This window comes from Pyxicephalus adspersus, chromosome 6, assembly GCF_032062135.1.
Source record: "Pyxicephalus adspersus chromosome 6, UCB_Pads_2.0, whole genome shotgun sequence".
In the NCBI taxonomy this organism is placed as follows: Eukaryota; Metazoa; Chordata; class Amphibia; order Anura; family Pyxicephalidae; genus Pyxicephalus; species Pyxicephalus adspersus.
Genome location: NC_092863.1, coordinates 65,532,767 through 65,549,981, shown reverse-complemented (window position 1 = coordinate 65,549,981; position 17,215 = coordinate 65,532,767). Strand labels below are relative to the sequence as shown.

The 17,215-nt window shown below is 36.8% G+C and overlaps 1 long non-coding RNA gene across 1 annotated transcript in view; it reads right to left on the bottom strand.

Annotated features, from left to right (window-relative positions):
- LOC140334014 (uncharacterized) overlaps nucleotides 1-17,215 on the bottom strand; it is a 41,124-nt gene that overhangs the window by 11,252 nt on the left and 12,657 nt on the right. The window contains exon 2 of the long non-coding RNA XR_011921458.1: nucleotides 7,338-7,411. This is a non-coding gene — a long non-coding RNA (uncharacterized lncRNA). The remainder of the gene's footprint in view (nucleotides 1-7,337; nucleotides 7,412-17,215) is intronic.

The window sequence follows — 17,215 nt, the reverse complement described above, 5'->3', positions numbered from 1 at the left end:
TGATGGATCAATGAAACATGGAACAATGCTGAAATTATAGGATATTGTTTCTAGAATCTGTACGACTATTTATTCATGGTGGTTAAATAGAAAGAACCTCAGAAAATACTGATATATATATTCCTAATGAAATGGAGCACTGTGGGGCAACCACCGACAACTGATGCTAAGTCTGATCAAAGACTGATTTTATCCCATCGTTCAGGTATTACCAGCCTCCACTTTCCATTAGAATTTGGTGTAGAAATTTTGTGATGGTAGGAAATGAATTGGGATGGGCTCTCAATTCAAATCTAAGGTGGGATTGAATAATTTAGGTCAGACATTACTATTACTACTCAAGTTACTTCAAATACCTTTTATTAAACCATGTCAGCCTATAGTGCTTCAGAAAGGTATGGATGTTTTAAATGTAACTTTCCAGGCAAAGGAAGCATCAGTGAGAAGTAAAAGCTACTCTGGACAGTGGGCTTTAATCACTGGTTGTCTTAAAATCTTAAAAGGTATTATATACCTTCAAAACCACGGTTGGTATATTTTTAGCCAATGGCGTCCTATGGGGTAAATTTCTCTTCAGTTTTTATTTCAAAGACATTACCTCTTTTAGGCATGTGTCACCAAAGCAGATATCCCAATGTCCCCTCAATTTCTTCTTTTCTTAACAACTGTAAGTTTCCCATTACTTTCTGCAATTGAACAAAAATGTTTTATGTCAGTCTGTTTTATGTCGGGCTAATTTTGGACTGCTATCTTCAAGCACTACTTTATTTTCCTAAATTTAATAGTGGCTGCCTTTACAGTAGCAACATGCATGACATTTGCAAAATGCTGATGTTCATTTTACACAGTAACTCCCAAGAGTCATAACCTTTGGCTGAGATTTCAAATGAAATGGCTGGAAGCTGATGAGACTTTAATTTTTATTAACTTACATGTCAATGATGTGCTGAGTACTGCTTTGTCTGAAAGAGAAACTATAGTGTATTATCTAAGCTTATATTTTACATCATCATTTTCAAGCCTAATATTCTATACTTTTGGTGTAATAAATATAGGGATTTGTATGTAACATGTACTATAAAACCATGTGCCATCTTGGTGTATTGTGAAGTTACACCATTTGCATTTTTTATTTGTGTTATAGGCTCATGCCGAAATAAACATTTCAGTAATCCTGTTGGAAAAGAAATATGAGGCTGCCATAACTAACCTATTTTAAAAATGCTGGTTGCCTGCTGTTTTTCTGACCCTCTAATTGTAAGACTTTCTGTGTCACTGACATGGAAAAACTGCAGATCAGGAAATTTGAGGACCTTATGCATAGCTCCCAACTTCCTTATTTGGAGGACTGTCCTGCTTCCACTTTTAGTTGTCCCTCTTTTTGGATGCATTGTCCCTTAGAAAATAAAAAGGTTCCATTTACCTATCAAAACGTTTTATTTCACTTAATATTAAATACAATATAAAAATAAACATTAAATACAATATAAAATTAAAAAGTAAATATATCAATTATATGTCTGTTTTAACACTTCAGTGCCCTGTTGGCACATGTTGTTATATTGTTGAAAAGACAATGGGGGCAACAAGCGTGTGTCCTCCTACCAAAAAAATAACACTGCTGAAATCTGGATTGCCAAAGAAGAAAGGGCGCTAATAGATCACCACCTACCTTCATGGGTGGCATTATGTTATAGTTACAGTTATCTATATATAGAAAACTGTATGTATGCATGTTCCACCATCACTCGAAAACACATGGAGACATTTCAACCAATCTTGCCATACATATGACAGACTCATGTGAGTGCACCAGTCATCTTTGTACAGCGCTATGCTATACACTTAGGTCCATAAATATTTGGACAGAGACAACTTTTTTTCTAATTTAGATTCTGGACATTACCACAATTTTAAATGAAACAACTCAGATGCAGTTGAACTGCAGACTTTCACTTTTAATTCAGTGGGTTGAATAAAAAGATTGCATAAATAAGTGAGGAACTAAGGCCTTTTTTTTTACACATTCACTTAATTTCAGGGGGTCAAAAGTAATTGGACAATTGACTCAAAGTCTATTTCATGGGCTGGTGTGGGCAATTCCTTTGTTACGTCATTATCAATTAAGCAGATAAAAGGCCTGGAGTTGATTTGAGGCCCCCTCCTCCTCCTTGTATGTGGAAGATGCAGTCGAATTGATTGGGAGGCGTTTCACAATGCAGATGGACAATGACCCAAAACATACAGCCAAAGCAACCCAGAAACAACTTTTTTTCTAATTTTGGTTCTGTACATTACCACAATTCAGTTTCAATGAATCAACTCAGATGAAGGTGAACTGCAGACTTTCAGCTTTAATTCAATGCAAACAATTGCATAAAATGATTGCATAAAAATGTGAGGAACTAAAGCCGTTTTTAACACAATCACTTAATTTCAGGGCCTCAAAAGTTTAAAATAAAATGTTCATTTCTAATACTTGGTTGAAAACCCTTTGCTGGCAATGCCAGACTGTAATCTTGAACTCATGGACATCACAGGACTGCTGGATTTCCTCCTTTTTAATGCTCTGCCAGGCCTTTACTGCAACGGCTTTCAGTTGCGGTGTGTTTGTGGGCCTTTCTGTCTGAAGTTTAGTCTTCAACAAGTGAAATGTATGCTCAATTGGTTTCAAATCAGGTGACTGACTTGGCCATTCAAGAATCTTCCACTTCTTTGCTTTAATAAACTCCTGGGTTGCTTTGGCTGTATGTTTTGGGTCATTGTCCATCTGTATTATGAAACGCCTCCCAATCAATGCTTTGTTTCTTTCTCATGATGTACCAAACTGTAGATTTTGCCATTCCTAATATTGTAGCAATTTCTCGGATGGCTTTTTTCTGTTTTTGCACCTTAAGGATGGCTTTTTTCACCCGCATGGAGTGCTCCTTTGACCGCATGTTGTCTGTTCACAGCAAAATCTTCCACATACAAACAACCCTCCCCACCCTCAAATCAACTCCAGGCCTTTTATCTGATTAATTGATAATGACATAACAAAGGAATTGCCCACAACAGCCCATGAAATAGCTTTTGAGTCAATTGTCCAATTACTTTTGCGCCCCTGAAATGAAATGATTGTGTTAAAAAAAGGCTTCAGTTCCTCACATTTTTATGCAATCTTGATGTTCAATCCACTGAGTTAAAGCTGAAAGATGCAACTGCATCTGAGTTGTTTCATTTAAAATTTATTGTGGTAATGTACAGAACCAAAATTAGAAAAAAGTTGTCTCTGTCCAAATATTTATGGATCTAACTGTATATTTGCATGTACATATGTATGTGTGTATGTATTGCTCAGTGACAGTGAGCCTTTTGCTTAACACTATAGCTTTATTTGATTCCTTTTCCTGTATAATATAAGATTGCAATAAATAAATACCCGGGCAACAGCGGGTAAACAGCTAGTAAGTTTATATAAGTTACAGTTATGATTTGACCCTAATTCTGTTTTATTAGCTGCTGATATACCTTGCGCAGTTCCCCTGACAAAATGCTTCCTGGTGACATATCCTCTGTACACACTGTTTTCTTTTGTAGCCTCAACACTCCACTCCTTCACATATGCCCACAAGCATACTGGTTCCAATCTGTTCTGAAGGTGCTTCTCCTTTGCAAATAATTCTACTTTTCATACCATTCACACTGTTCTCGTGCATATTTTGTCCCTATCATACCCTCCATATTCCTAACCTGTACATAATACTAGCTGTCGTATGGGCTATCATGCCCCTTTTATGCCCTTTGCACTCCTCTCTGGCATATACTGCCCTTCTTACTGTGCCTACTGTCCCTTCACATGCCTACAGCAATCTCCTGCGCACTGTGTTAACGCAGTGTAATTTTCTGTAAAATAACGCACAGTGCTGTGATCTCATCCACACAATATTAAGGAGGTTGGATTTCAATATATTAGGCTTGCTCTGTCAGAGACAAAAGGCCAGACTGAAGTACAAACTACAGTAACCAATTACAAACAAATTCTTATTTTGTGTGATCAGGTAAATTATATTTCTGAAAGACCTCTGTGTATAAGTGAAGGGTAATTCACATTTACACTATGCCAGCAATACTCCTTTATGTTACTAGATGGAGCTGTTGTTTTTATTAAGTTTCTGTTTTTTCCTTTTATTTATTTTGTAGCAACTAGAGTTCCTCATGAAACAAGTCATAAAAAGATCCATGATAGTGATAAATATGTAAATGTCCTCAACACAACCCACAATAAACATCAAAATGATGTAGAAAACATATCAACATTCAGTCTGTTTCAATATAATAGATGTGAAGAGATATAGTGCATGCAAAAAGACACAGCTCATAGTAGTTCATAACATATACTGTGTTTGACATGCAATATATTTAGGAAGGGGGTTACTGATAAACAGCACTTCATAAGCTTATTCTTTTTTTTTGGTATAAATTATGTGCAGCAGTCAATTCTTGAGCATAGCCACAGTTTCTCCTTGCCCTTGCAACATCATAGCATTCTCCTCACCTAAAAGTGTCTAGTTATGATCGATGCTGGTCAAGCTGTTCTGCCCCTCCATCTGACTTCCTTCATATGCTTTTATCCAGCTCCCTGGAATCAAGAATAGATTGGAGTAGGTGAGTGAGTTCTAAGAGGGGTGACGGGTCAGAATTTAAGTGACAAGGAATTATACAGGAGTTTAAAGAGAATACAGCTCATGGTCCTGGGTTGGGGATTGGCAGGTATTGGTGACCAAAAGGAATAAAATGTATCTACAGTATTTAAGGAAGTGGACTTCCAGGCCTTCGCTATAGTATGTCTAGCTGTGGCGAGTATATGCTGCATATGTCAGAACTCATTATGGGTTAGACAGCTAGGTTCAAGGGGTACCATGCATTCATTTTAATATAATTTAACACTAAAATGTACTGCTGTATTTTTTTTTTTTTTTACGTTGTCTCCTTTACATTCATGGCTAGTTTTTAATTCTACAGGACAACAAACAAGAAAAAAAATGGACATAGTGTCATATTTCAAAAACTATAGATGGCCTACTGATTCTGAATTTAGCTATATAAATTATATAATATATATATATATATATATATATATATATATATATATATATATATATATATATATATTCCGCAAGTAACTAGATGATTAAAACAATAACAAAAAAATGTCATGACCCAAACAAATATAGTGATGTTAGTTAGAGGTATTGAGGGAAGAGAAGATCATAACTTCTGTTTTTCCCAAATGAGATAATTTTTTGCCCTCTGCAAATGAGGCACATACATTCTTATCCAAAATATAGGGAGAAAAGTTTTTTTGTTAGGTGGGGGACAAATAGATTTGGGTATTATCTCCATGTAAATGGTATTGAAATAAAAGGAAGTAAGTTTGCCAAAGCAGGAGGGATAAAGAGAGAAAGGTACAAGTACAGAGAGACAGGTCCCCTTAGAGCAGTGGTTGCCAATTCTAATATATCTATTATTTAATCTATTCCAATAAATTTGTTTTATTCTGAATGACAATGTTAGCATTTATATTGCACTGAATTCAGGAACTGTACTAGAAATGGAAAAACAAGGGAGGCTCAGCGTGACGACAGTGTAGTGTTAAGTTGTATGAGGAAAGCGTTGCCGAGCCGTACACTTGAGTATTGTTTTCACCATTACAACAGTCACCCCGCTCCGTGAATACCGGTTCTCATCCAATAGTTTTATTTTATTTGTTTATTTCTCAGATTTGTTTTTCAGCTTGTTTAGGTAAGTATTACCTTAACTGTGTATTTTCTTTACCTGTTATACTTAATGGCATCAAATAGTTTGACTTTGATAACTATCATTTCTTGCTTGGTCTTAGATTCGAATGAAATAAACCCATAATGAGTGAGAAAAAGCAAACAAATATTTTGCATTTATTTAGTAATACCAAAGATAATGCAACTAATGATAATAGTAACAATAGTAATACTTCACTTAACCGTGAGCTGATCAATGAATCAGAGCCTCCACAGTCCTCCTCAGGCACCATTAGGAAGATCATTATTTTAGTTTGGCGACTCCAGCCTCAGAGAACACCAGCACATGGCATGTATTGCCACAACTGTCAGTTGTTGCCTAATTTGCCTAGGTATTGCCACATCTGTATAAAGGTGGGACCAAAACAGTTTAGTTTTTTTTTTAATCATTTTCTATAAATTTATCTCATGTCGGTCTTCAGCAAACTATTTCTACAAAATAAGATGGGACAATACTCCATTTATGATGTGAGCGCGGAGAAAAAAAAAACCTGGATAAAACTTTTTCCCATCAGGCAGTTGCCCAAACAATCTTTCTGGCAATTCTTGCTCTTGTACATCATCCCACTATTTGTTTTCCCAGTGACCACTGAAGTTGCAACTAATTCCGAGCTGACCACAAAGAGGCATGATTTGCAACATGGTAAATGCTATGTTGTGCCTCTGCTGTCTATACCTTGGACACTATACACCCTTGAGCTTACTAACTAGTGAGCTTTATTTATAGTGTACATATACTATTGACCATGGTGTTTATTGCATCAACAGGTGATGTGCAAAGGGCAGAAACACGCCTGATGTCCTTTATATTTTGTTTTTCATTAGCTAAGAGCAATCAGAACCATAAATAATTATTGCTGATTGGTTGGTTAAAGCATATGAACATATTGCTGATTGGTTGCAATGAGCTACTGGAATGTGTTGGTTGAGGTATATGAACATATTGTTGATTGGTTGCAATGAGCTACTGAAATTTATCCCTTTCTCTTTAAGTAAATCCATACACAGTATAATGCCTGTGATCTAGAATGTAATACTGGTTTCTAATGCAATGTAACAGGTAATGTCCTAAGTTCCTAATGATTCTAATACTAAAAAGTCATTCTACAAAGCAAATTCTGCAACATGAGTTCTTGTTGGAATTTTCAATAAAATATGACAATTAAATGTTGTACATTGATTTATACAATATCAGATGGCACGGAGCCTTTTTTAAAATATTCAGTGGCAAAGCTTTAAAGTATTGTTTGTGACAAGTTAACAAAATGATGGCGTTTAAATTCTGAAAAATGTATCAGAGAAAATGCAATTAAAGGAAATTCTGGGCTGTAAAGCATACAATACGTCTTGATTTCCTGACATGTGGGTGCATTAACATTCACAGTGATGTGCCATACAGAAATTAGGGCCATTTGCACATTTTCATTTTGCTTATAGGAAGCTCACATTGTGCAATGTAACAGTTTAAATTAAATCCCTCTTTCTAGTAATGAGTCATAAACAATATGCAATACTTACTGATAAGAGAATTTAGATGTCTAGCCAGCCAGTGATAGCAAGTATTAAACTTCTTTAACAAGGTCCCCAAAGTGCTATAAAGTAGGTAAAATAGACACAAATTATTGAAGAGAAGAATGAATATGAAATTTACTCTTGGGTTTCTAAATCAGTTTGTTCAATAATAATAGCATCAGCAACATGGTTGATATAAATACAGTTACATTGGTAACCTGACTCTCAAACTTACCAAAAAAACTTTATACAATTTACAAACAATTTTATGAAAAAGGCGCATTCGAAAAAATATAAAGTACCAATGGCTGGAGAAAGAAAAGAACTCAGTATCTGGTGTTTTACAGCAATATATCATATAGGTTTAGTGATCCATGTAGTTCTGCAGGAGCTTGTTTAGACATTAATTCATAATGTTTAGTTAGGATCTATTTTTAATGAAACCTCTACTGAAAAATGTGAAGGAAGGTTACTAGCTCCACCATTTTCCATAAAAAATGCTGGTTCCCTGGCTGTAATATTAAACCTATGGATTTAGTATCTTCTTAACCAAATACATGGAAATAGGCAGGGCTGGAGACCAGCGGACAACTGATGGAAACCTCTAGATTGGAAAAGGTTGAATCCTTTGTCAAGTTTTATGATCAACCATGTCTCTATGGAAAGATTTCATTTTTGAAAATATTTTTGAAAGGGGTACTATGGTGGGTAGAAGGTGGATACGGGGTGTAGGATACTTTAGACATGGGAGGAATTGAGGATTCATGATATGAATGATGTTAATAGGTAAGATTATAAAAATGGTGTAAGGAACTTACCCGTCCTGCGAGCCCGCGGCGTCCCTGGGGATCCCAGCCGCAGAGGGAGACGCTGCTGCAGCAGGCAGCATGGTCGAGGCTGCTGCCCTGCTCGCAGCATGTCTCTCTCTGCAGGCGGAGGGATCCATCCTGGCCAAACTACTGTTTGGCCAGGCGGCATCCCTTGCATCGCTATGGGCGTGGTTACAGAAACTCCTGTTCTCAGCACTCCTTTGGATGTGCAAAGTAGTGCATGTCCCAGGGGTGCTGTGGAAGAAGGTGCGCGCGCTACCATGTGTGCCTCTTGTACCCCCGGAGGGCGTGGCACTCGGCTGCCTCGCCGCAGGGCGGGACATGGTTAGTTGGAATTCCCTGCGGCCGATTTTCAGTTACCCTCCAATCAAATGGCGCCAGGTGGTGCAAGGTCATTGGTCACTCTGGCCATTTAAGGAGAACCTGTCCCGACCACTATTGCCCGCTATAAGCCTCTGTGAACACAGTGTACTTGGGTGCGTCCTTGTGTTGGTTTATGCTAATCCTGTTGTCATTTCCATAGCGACCTGGTCTGAAACCTGACTCTTGCCTGAACTCTGCCTGCCCGGACCTCGGATTGTTAGTGACCATTCTTGTCTGCTGCCTGCCCTGACCACGGATTGTTCCTGACCTGCCTTTGCCTTACCCTCCTGTACTATGCTTATCGGACTTAACCCTTGTCTTGTTTTATGACAATAATAAAACATGATAAAAGGATATCTGGAGTTGGTTGCGGTTTGTGTGCCCAGGCGCATTACAAATGGTTTGTAGCTCAGAGTCTCATTGAGACCTGGGGGTTTAGTTGCTTGAAGGTTAGTGATCCATTTGGATTCTGTTTGGAGCAATTTTTTATCTATATCCCCTCCACATGGGTTATTAGGAATATGGTCCAGTCCAAAGAATTGGATCACTCGGACGTTGAAGCCAACATGGTGACATATTGGCGTAATGATTTTACAAACTTCGATGGAGTGTACATGTTCGTAAATTCGCTTTTTAAAAGGACGTTTTGTTTTCCCTATGTAGAATGCTCCACATATACAGTTTATCAAATAGATTACACCAGAAGTGTTGCAATCTATATGGTGACAAGGTCTATAGGAGGTACCATTAGGCAAAGTAATGGTATTTGTGTCTCTAATCCAATTACATTGTTTACAGTAACCACATTTACCTGGGATGCTTTTTGTAGGACTTAGAGGTGGAGGTTGATAGAAATGACTCAAAATTAAGTGTTCCCTCAATGATTTGGATCGGCTATATGTAATTTTCGGTTTCTTACCAATAAATTTACGTATGGTTGGATCTGAGTAAAGGATATGCCAATGTTGATTCAGGGTGTTGTAGATGAATTCATGGTTACGGTTGAATCTTGTGATTATTCGAGATGTGGGTGCAGTAGTCATTTTCGTATCAGTAGTTTTAAAGAGAAGTTTATGTCTCACTTGGTTACATGCTCTTTGATACTCTGATGCTTTGAATCAGAGCTTTGGGGTGAGCACTTTTGACGTAAAGTATAGTGTTACCCGCTATTTGTTTGCGGAACAAGGTGGTGGTGACCATATTATCTTCATCTATTCTAATGAAAAGGTCCAAGAACGGTAATTGGGTATTGCTGTGTTCCATTGTGAATTTTAAGTTAAAGTTATTAGATTGAATAGAGTTGAAGAACCCTATAAGTGTGGGTTGAGGGCCTGTCCAGAAGATAATATCGACAATGTATCTTTTCCAAAAAAGGATGTATTGTTGGTAGTGGGAGATTTTGGGGTCCAGAAGAAGGGTTTTTGGGGTCCAGAAGAAGGGCCATCAAAAGTAAAGATGTTACGATTAAGTATGTAAGTCAGAAGGGTGGTAATGAAGTTATTGTGAGTGGGGGTGGTAGGATAATTTTCATCCAGGCATTTAGATATGGTTTGTACTCCTAGAGAGTGAGGAATGCTACTGTAGAGGGCTTCAACGTTAATTGTGACAATAAGAGTCTGCAGTGGGACTTGCATATTGTGTGTGGATTTAAGAATATCAATTGTGTCCTGCAAGGGCAAAGATAGGTGTCGATTAATTCACTAGCATTGGCTTTTGATAATATGTTGGGCAGGGTCCTCTCCTCCTGTATCACTGACTGTATTAGTCTGTCATTTGCAATCCCTATTTAATGTACAGCGCTGCATAATATGTTGGCGCTATATAAATCCTGTTTAATAATAATAATAATAATAATATTTGTTGGTAAAGGCATTAAAGATAAAGTCATTATATTCCTGATGAAAGTCTGTGATACTCTCTTTAGGGATAATACGGTACCAATCCTTGTTGTCCAGGATTTGGTAGCATATACGTTTGTAATGTTCGGTGTTGAAAATGACAATGTTACCTCCTTTGTTGGAGGGTTTAATGATGATGTTTGGTGCATGTTTGGGAGTATCCAGAGCTTGGTAGTGAGCTGGTGTGAAATTCGTGGCATGTGGTAAGGAATGTGGGTTACTTAGGAGAATATGTTCCATGATGATGTTCACAAATGTGTGAATATGAGAGTTGGTGGAAATAGCAGGGAAAAGGGTAGATTTCATTTTTTTCTGGAGTAATTGGTATAAATCTTTCATGATTTTGAAGTCTTGTGTACTGAGGTTCTTATATATATATGTGGTTTATATGGAAAAGGATCTTGGGCAGGTTTATCAAACATGGTTTTTAAGGTGAGATTCCTTGCGAACAGGTTGATGTCTTTAATTCGAATTTGTCTACACGTTGGTATGGACAGAAAGATAAGCCCATTTTAAGGACTTGGATTTCCAATTCAGATAATTGGTATGATGAAGTTGATAATTTCTAAATTTTTTTGATCAGGTAAGGGTCTAGAGTATTCTTCTGTTGTATTGGAGAGGGTATTTGTTGATGGAGAACTCCTAAAAAAGATTGTTCAGCTTTGGGGATGGCGCCCGTGAGTGGGGCATGTATGGAGGATGGGGCTGTTCCAGTGCATGTTGAAGTATATGTGTTGATGGGCGGGGAATGGGGAAATTGAGTGGGATTGGTGGACCCAGGTGGAGTTGTTGGTTTAAAGTGTCGGTCGGAAGGATATTGGGCGTAGTTGTGGTAGTCTGGTTTTTGGATTTATTTTCTGTAGGCGGGGTTGTGTAGCTCGTTTTGTCCCATTTATATGACTTTTTGTTGATGAATGCCCACTTATCTCTCTGGAACTTCTTCTGCTTCTTGTTCACTATAGAAGTGTTAAAATTTTCAAGATATGATCTAAGATTGTTACATTTATCAGTAAATATTGGGGTGTTCAGGATATTAGTATGGTGTGATTGTAGGTTTTTAATTTCCAGATCTAGCTCTAACAGTTCTTCATAATATTGGGTCAGTAGACGCATAAGGTCTTCTGAACATATATTTAATATATGTTAGCATGGCGCTCGAAGTTTGTTGGTTTTTTTGACATTAGGAAATATTTGAATACGTAACCCAAAGGGGTTACATCCCTCTGTAATATATTTATTGAAAAATCTAATGAGCCAATGCAGTTGAGATTTCTTCTCTAATAGAAATTTCAGTTTCAAGATCAGAGTGTCAATTTGGGGTACTGTTTTATTAAGAGAGTGACATTTATCTTCAAAGTCTGACATAAAACCTTCCCATTCTGGGCCTAGGATGTTCATTTCTTTGAATGAGGATATCTACAATATAAATATATTTAATTTCAAGGGACAGGGAGGGAATGTAAGGCTTCTGGTTCCCAAGAGAGGACGCTCTTACTAATGTAACTTGAAAATATCAGGCAGTGAGGGCAGGAGGGGATGAGTGGGGAAGGGGGGCGGTTTATGGTGGGGATAAGGGTACTTACTATTGTCCCATATAAATCCAAAAAGTGTACAATTGAGCCTCCCTCTTTAATATTGATAATTGCAAAATATCCCCGAGAGGAAGCAAAGAAAAAGGTTTGAGGCTCAAAAGTTTTGAGTCAAAGTGTAATGTATTAATAGGTATTACATTTTTCTTCCTATCAAAATAAAAAGTGATGGGATAAAAAGATGAAAATGGTCTAAAGCTTTCAACAATATTTTTATTGCTTTCTGTGTCTTTCTGTTTTAGTGACTCCTGATCCCCCGTTTCTTGTCCGGGTCTCACGGCAAGGTGAAATCTCTCCCAAATGGTCACAGGGTCAGACCTTTTCTCCCCAAAGGAGAAAAGGTCTGATATCATACCACTAAGCCCATTCCATGTGATAGATTCCAAGTTAGGATGGTGCCTGCAGATTTCCAGCAATACTGTACTATGAGAAATACCTAGACTCCCATTGTTGACTTCTTTTGGAAAATGTACCTGGCTTTGCCTAACTTTAGGAGGTTTTAGGACATTGGAATAATTCTGTATCAAGTAAAGTTGTCAACACTTTTTTTTCGAGAAGTGAAGTATAGGGACCATTAGATCAGAATGGTCACCAGGAAACTACCAGTTTCAAAGGAGAGATCGGCTACTGGATCCTAAATGATTTTCTTCAGTTCAGTTTTCTTTAACAAAAACTCTTAATGCTTTTAATGAGGTAATCAATCCTGTTCATTTGTGGCATTTCATTGGCAGACAGGCTGGTGTAAATGTTTAAAGTATCTTTTAATTTGCTTCCAGAAAGACCAAAATCACACAAAATAATAAGATACACTTATTAGTATATTGGCCAAAATTTGTAAATTCACCACCAACACTAAGGATCTGGTAAAAGTGTAACTTTTTAAATGAATCATACAAGCCCAGAAATAGTCTAAGGATTATGTGAGGACATCAATAAAAAACAACCCAACTGAAACTTTATGGCAAATGTATTAAAGTCAACAAATACAAAGAAATTTATGGACTGCAAAAAACATCAATCTTTATCCAGATGCTATTTGCAGTTTCTAATAAATTGTCTGATGTTATGTGCAAAACTTTGAAAGAAAGAATTGATGAAAAGTCAGTGAAATAACATGTATTTTGGTTATTAGCACATGATTGTTATTGCACAACTGCAACTTTGGTAAATTTGCAGTAATTCTCTCTTTAATCTGCTTTGACATGATCCAGCATTTGTAACATTTGCTTACTAATAAATTGGTTTTAAGCTATACATTGCAGGTTTGCTTCATCACCCAGGTTCTCCCATGTTTGTCTCTTTTCCAACCTTGCAGGACATTTTGAAACTGTATTTTTTTAAGGATTTCAAAAGAAATACATTACAAAAGAGAGGAGAAATTAATAGTATTATAAAGAAAAACAGGTAAAGAAAAAAAGACGACAATTATAAAGAGAGAGATAAAGCCCCATATATACAAAAAAAACAATATACAGTGGTGCTTTGGTATAAATCCCTAATTCATTCCAGATCCTTGGACTTAAACGGGAGTTAGCAAACACATTTTTCCCATAGGAAATAAAAGGAAAATGATTAATCCGTTCCCATGAAAAATAATCCTATAGTTATTGGCATATTATTCATTGATGGGGTTGTATAGAATAATTTAAACACTGCTTAATACTAAAATACATAAATACAAAAGCAATTAGATGAAATAAATGAAAATGTCACCTCACTTTACCTTGCTGAGAAAAGTCGAGTGCCTAGGATGGTGCTGAGAAGGGAGGAGGAGGAGATGTTCTGTAATTCACAGAGAGTTTTAGCGCGGGTTGTTCACTGAATGGTAGCAACTGGCGTACTGACGCTCGTGGGCAGTCGTGGCTTTGTCTTGAGAGAGGTAATTAGGTTTAGCATGCGGTGTTATGACTCATTTTACCCACAAAAGTTCTAGCACAAAGTTTGTATACCAAGTAAAATTTTTCGTGCTTAAACAGGACTTATAGCAAGTTGGACTTATTCCAAAGCGGACTTATACCGAGGTACCACTGTACATATTACAACATTCACTTTACATTTCATAAGTGCTAAGTGGTAAGAAGAAACTAAGGAGCATCTAAGAAGTAAAACAAACATACAGGTTATTCAGGGCAGAATCTTCGATAATATGTCGCCAAGAAAATAAATTGGTTTGTATATAATTTACATATCATAGCAAGGGAAGGGTAACAGAAAAGAGGGAGGAAGAAGATCAAGGGGTAAGAAAGAGGGAAAAGACTGAGCCTGTAGAAAAATGCATCCCATTCTTCTCATATCCTATAAAATGTATAAAACTTTATCCTGAAGGGTAGCTGTCACATAATCAATAAGGTGGATATCCTGAATCTGACCATGGAGACCTTCCATGGATGGTGGCACAGTCATCCTCCAAACAGATGCAATGAGAATACAAGTAGATAGCAGGATATGGGAGGTTAGCTTGTGAGTTTTTGGAGATACCTGTGGTAGTAGTAACCCTGACAGGTGAATTAGAAGATCTAAGGAGAACTGGTGGGGGTTAACATCTGAAAGAAGCTGATTAACTTGTGACCAGAAGCCATTCCCAGAAAATGTGTCCCACCGTGCCCCTGTCAGCCCTAAACCACCACCAGCATGGATTAGTAGTAGGAAAGAGATTGTGAACCACTGGAACATGGTACCAGCAAAATAACATTATATATATATTCTCAGTCTTGGAACAGTTTAATAAATCAGACCCATTGTGTTAGATTGCACTAGATGGCAGCATGCACCTAACATATAGTGCCAGGCTCTGTTTTTCATTAAACGTGATCATTAAAAGACCCCCCTAGCTAAAAGATAGTTACATACTGCACTTTTAGATAGTATAACCATGTTAGCTTCATTTTAGAGATTTAAGCCTAAATTTTTCACACCAGAAGCAAGTTATAACCTCTCTTTTAAGGCAGTACAGTCAGTTAACATTTCCTAATGTTTTACTCTTCACAGACATTACCTCTAATTAAAGTATAAGAATAAATATGTCCATGCTGAAACTATGCTTAATCCAAGAGTCTGATCTGACCCATGCCTGAGTAATTCTGAAGTTATAGCAATAACTTGCTATATTTAAACCTGTTCTTCTGGCTAGCACAAAGGGTCACACAGCTTTATGAAAAAATAATGTTTCAGTAAATTTCTATTTTTAGATGTCATAACAAAGCACTATTCCTTGTATGAGTTTTAAAAAATATTTTACCTTCTCAAAATGTGTTCCATTCCAATGAATAACTTCAGGAGTCATGTCCTTGCTATAAAGTGTGAAGTACAACGGACAAAGTAATTGCATATGTTGTAGTTTTGAGCTCTCTGACTCGAGTCCTCAAGGGCCACAAGCATTCAAGGATTTTTATATAAACAGAGTTGTCTTCCAAATCTTGGTAAACTATACTTTGCTGAGTTTAATGCTGTCTGTTACAGAAATACTAAAAATGAATGCAGTAGGAAAGATCTGTTGTGACTGAATAGTAAAATGGGCAATGCAAAGTAATCTTTTGGGTTTTTTATTTGAATAATATTTCAGCCACTATTAGGAACAGAGGATAATACAAATACAAATTCTTTGACAGGCTTTGATTAGGCTAAAATAGCAAGTGCTTATATTAATCTTCTTGTTTTTTGCAAACGTCTTGAGCGTGATAATAACTGCGTCTAATGGGTTGGGTAGCTCACATTAGCACTGGTAGATTTTGCAGATTGTTAGAATATGTCCCTGTTAGTGGGGCCAGTACTTAATTTTCACATGTAAAATAGAATGACCAAAATCCTTCACATACACCATTTACTTTTCTTAAAGTCTGCAACTGGTGTCTGTGAATTGGTGACTCAGGATACCATCCTAAAGATAATCTCTCTGCTAACAAGATCCCCTTTTTTAATGGCTCTGGAGCACCTGGCTAATAATAAAAGGGCACTTGTCTTTGAGACAAGGGAAAGTTGCAGCCTTAGGCTTGGTGGCTCAGGTGGACAGGCTGAGTAACCTGTATGCTGGGAGAGCCCAGGATGATCCATTACGACCCTCTTCAACCACTGGGCAACCACTGATTATAGAATTCTTACAAGTGATTAGGAGTAACATTGTCTCTGGCTTCTAGGTCTATTCCCAGCACTTACTCTGCATAACATGTTGGAAAAAATAGAACAAAGTACAACAAAATTTACCAGGAAAAGGGGAACAATTTTTTTTTCGTCACTAAAACACTTTCCATGTCTCTTATCTCTTAAAACTTTCAGCTCCTAGTAACTTTTTGTATTGTGACTTTACAGTGATACACAAGTTCTGAATTACTGCTTCGCACGATGCAAGTCAATGAGTTGTCAAATTTATGCAACTAAATTCCACTTATTTTTATTTCAAGAATCAAGATGTTGAAGACTTGAACCAGAAACCCAAACCCACTTTGCCAAGTAAGTTGTAATAAAGTGTAAACATGCTGGACATATTTGCACTGGCATCCTTGGGGCCTAATGTTTGCTTACTTTCATCACTAATCTACAAATACTTAATAAATTATAAAAACGTGTAAAAATATGAAACTCACTACAAAAATAAATATACTTTAATCCTAATTGAAAATTGCTCTATATTATATGGTTTTAAGACCCTTGTTTATGCCTAGATTATGTAAATATATCCATTTTTTTTCATTGCAAAGGATGATTTTACATCCTGATAAATAGTACTGCACAATGACTTATTTAGGATTTATAAAAAGGAACTAGACCCAGTTCATTAAAACAAATCCACTGCCAGTGTTGTACTTACCCAGCTGTACAATCTACAATCAATTTTCTAAATTGTCCTTTACCCACCATTCCCAATGGGATTTGCTTGATCATTTGTGTACTTTTGAATGATATTTAACAACAGGTCCAATCAAAAGCCCAAAAAATAGTCACTTTTGTAGTCATCTATTGTAAGCTGTGAAATTCATTTCATAGTCAATCATTTGACTGGACTGGAAGTCAGTGTGCAGTGGCTAACAGGATAGTTATAATATCAAATTCAGCCTGACCATATATTCCCAGCTCACTAAACTCTTAAAAAATCTTGTTAATCACTTCTTAAAAAGTGTTCATAAAGTTCGTAGCTTGCATAATATTAAAAATAATATTTTACAGCAACAATGATTTTCCACAGCTAGGACTGCAAAAAGATAATTTAT